This window comes from Habropoda laboriosa, unplaced genomic scaffold, assembly GCF_001263275.1.
Source record: "Habropoda laboriosa isolate 0110345459 unplaced genomic scaffold, ASM126327v1 scaffold3456, whole genome shotgun sequence".
Classification (NCBI taxonomy): Eukaryota; Metazoa; Arthropoda; class Insecta; order Hymenoptera; family Apidae; genus Habropoda; species Habropoda laboriosa.
Window position 1 is genome coordinate 56,264 of NW_017103478.1, and position 3,754 is coordinate 60,017.

The following is a 3,754-nucleotide window of genomic DNA, read 5'->3' on the forward strand; positions in this document are numbered from 1 at the left end:
GTTCGTCTCGAAACGCACAAGATTATTCTAGTCTCAATCGTCCGGAGACTAGACTCGAAACACTCGATTTCTGAAGAAATTTGGAAATCGAAGCGTCGCGACCATCGACGAGACCAAAAGTTAAGCTGGGCCTTACAACCCCAGCCGAGGAATCTTAATCCGCGTTCGGTGATCGCGTACGGGCGAGCAATCTAGCGAGATTGCCAAGCTACGAAACAGTTCCAGTAACAATATATTTAAGTATTTACTATGTAATCAATGTTAGGATAATATTGTCTAAACGTACTGTAATTTAGTAATTATAACCGTTCAATAATTTATATCAGTAATCGACCATCTTACCGACACGATATGCAAATCACCGTCTTCTATTGTATATTATTTATCTTATTTATCTTTATTCATTGTATATTTATTGAACGCGATCGTTCAAGGCGGGTGGCATGTCGTGTCCTCAACACGAACCACGCGACCGATCACCCCCACCGTTGACTTGCATCGCTTCTATCTACCTGCCAATAAGGGTTCGCGAAAGAGGCCTTTTTCTGGGAAGGGCGTTGATTGGCCCTTTTTCCAAATTAGCAGCTACAAAAACATGTATAAAGGTAGCTTTCGCAAGCCCGAGAATCAGAACATGTACGGAGAGAAGCAGAGCGTGTACGGTGTATACATATTAAAAAAAACCGAACAACGTAGTTTAACCTAAAACTAAACAACCAATAGGGAATCATCCATCGTGATATCTTCCAACCGAGACATAAGATCACGGTACCAAACACGTACTCCTTACCGAATTTCCGATAAGACCAATCTCCCCGGGGGTTCGTTCGACTTTCCCGCCACTACTTTATACTAAAAACGGAAATGATTGGTCGACGGCCTGAAAGTCCAGCTTTCTTTTTATGTATAAAATTGTTACATTTCGAAATATTCACAAATCTTCAAGGAATTACTAAACATACCAGACACATTGCGCTATATCTACCAACCAATCAACTAAACATCTAAGAATAAAACACACATATACATCTACATATTGAATCTTTCTCCTACAATCACAACATTCTCTCTCAACTGAACAAGCGAGAGAAATTCAGTGCCCAGACGGCCGACTTCATACTTGAATTCAATGTTCAAGACGCAACAGTCTTAATTCGCGGAGCTGACTGCAGAGCTGTTTGAAGAACTCTGCCGATAGTCTCAAGTTTTCTCCGTACAGTAGTTCGCGACTGACGCTTTTAAATCTTCTCGATACAGGAATCACCTACAGGTTTGTAGGACCTCAAGAGAAGTATCGAAGCACGAATACTAGTAATACCGTGGGTTACGCTTCGGTTGAACGTTCGTCGCTGTGGCATTTCATCGCTGCTTTTAATTGTCCATGGAAACGGTCGACTAAACTGTTCGCTGCTGGGTGATAAACAAAAGTTCTTAAATGAGTTGATCCTAACAGTGTATTCAAACGATTATGCAGTTGTGACTCGAACTGCGTGGAATCGCGTAACCCAGCCAACGACAAATGCTTTCACGACGGTTTTGACATTTGACCTCAAATTGTTTTGTTATCTTTTCGAATATTCGTGCCCACTCGCGCTCAATAGCTTAAGGACATGCCATAAACCGCGAGTTTCCGAAGGGTATATTCTTTTTGTAACGGTTCGCGAACCGATGAGTCCCACGACGGAAATCTAGTATGGTTGCTCATTTTTTCCATCTCCGCCGTGATCGTCTCCCACCCTTCCAAGAAAAGGCGCGCTTAGGGCGCACTGGAAGGGCGTTGGTGACATGATTAGACACGCTGTTTGCTAATTGATATTGTTCATCATCAAAAGTGACCCGCCGAATACCAGATCTGTAAAAATTACAGTTGCCTAAAGAACACTGCTCAACCATAATCTTAAATTATAGTCTAACTTTACAGTAAAAATAAATCGAATTTTAAGCACAACCAGGTTCAAAAAATTAGTCAAAATAGTCACGGCTAGGTATATGCTTGCTAATTTTCGCTCGCTGACACTCGAGGCAGTTGCGGGACCATTCGCGAGAATCCTTTCGATTGATGGCCACACGGAACTTTCTTGACCAGCTTTATGATTGCTCTACTTCCAGGATATGAAGGCTTGTGCGTGGAATTGAATGCTTGCCATTCAAACTGTTTGATGACGAATGATCTGACGTTACCGGTCTATAGACCACAATAAAATTCAGTATCGCTGTTTAAAAAATTAATCCATTTTAGTTGTAGTAAGGTACAAGATACTATTAGGAGCACTTTCAGTTCTTTACCCGATTTCTGTGATTTAGCTACATTGTCGTACATTAGCGACGCAGTGATTGACTCTCCTCATGATAATGTGTCTGCAAGTAGCAGACAATAGAGTACTGTCTTTCCCGCGTACGTACTTGACATCTGTGAAATGACTGATACCGTCCAAATATCTAAATTGTCTTGGTGTGCATTTTTCCGGTTTCAGTTTAAACGTGAATACAATTGGTTCCTGATCGGCTTATACTGTAAATCTATCGTTAAACGGTGTCTGTAGTACCACGGCGCTAGATATGAATTTTGGGTAAAAGTTTATTATACCCAAGAACCTGCGAAGTTGGCTGACGGATTTTGGTTTCGGAAAATACATTATTGTTCATACCTTGTCGAATAACGGTTTCGTGCCTTTTGCGTTTACAGTATACCCGAGAAATTGTCTCACATGTTTTTTATACATTTTTCATTACATTGTTCACTTTTTTCAGCAGTCACAATTAAACAGTTTCTTTCAATTCGTTCTTTCATATTATCTATTGAAGCAGAATTATTGGAACTTCCATATAATTTTCCAAGAAAACCTCCAGAGTTGAGTTGCGACCCATGGTACCTTTTACATTTTTTGTCCTCGCAACGAGTAGAATAGGATGTAAACAAAAAATTTGAACTGGAATTTCAAGGTCAAGAACAATTTTACACATACATTCTTTTACAAATGTACACCGATCGAAAGGTGTAGAATCCCGTTGTGGTGATAGTACAGTCCAGGGGCTGTACTACAGCGCGGAGCCGCACTCAATCCCCGACCTATCGTCCTGGGTCGGGGATGTGAGCGGCTCCGTGGCTAAAAAAGGCCCCTCCTGCCGTTCTGTTCGAACGGGAGAGGGACTTTGTGGTGGACGAGTGGCGCGGCCTGGCGGTGGTGGGGACTTATGCCCCGCCCCGTTAGACCCTCGTGTCATTCGAGGAGCACCTTGACGGGCTGCGAGACTGTGTATCCCGCATTGCACCCCGTCCGGTGCTCGTCTTGGGGGACTTTAACGCCCACGCTACGGCGTGGCGTTCCCCCAGGACTGGTGGGTAGAGATGAAATATCTTAGCCTCTACCTGGACGGCCCCTGGAGTTTCGGGCCTCGTTTCCGGCACCTCGTTTCCCGGTTGGAGCGGGCAGCGGCATGCATTTTCCGCCTCATGCCCAGCTTAGGGAGGCTAGACGAGTGGGCTCGCCGCCTGAATGAGGAAGTCGTGCGGTCTATGGCCCTTTACAAGACCCCTATATGGGCTGACGCCCTGATAGCTAGCAGGCGCAACCGCAAAGCTTTGCGTCGCATGCAGCGTCGGTTGGCTATCAGGGTGATTAGGGGATACCGCACGGTCTCCCACGAGGCGGCAGCCGCCCTGGCGGGTGTTCCGTCGCGCAGGTACGGAACCGGATTTATGGCACGCTCGCACGAGAAGGTTATTTTTGAGAACAAAGACGCTTCGTAGCTC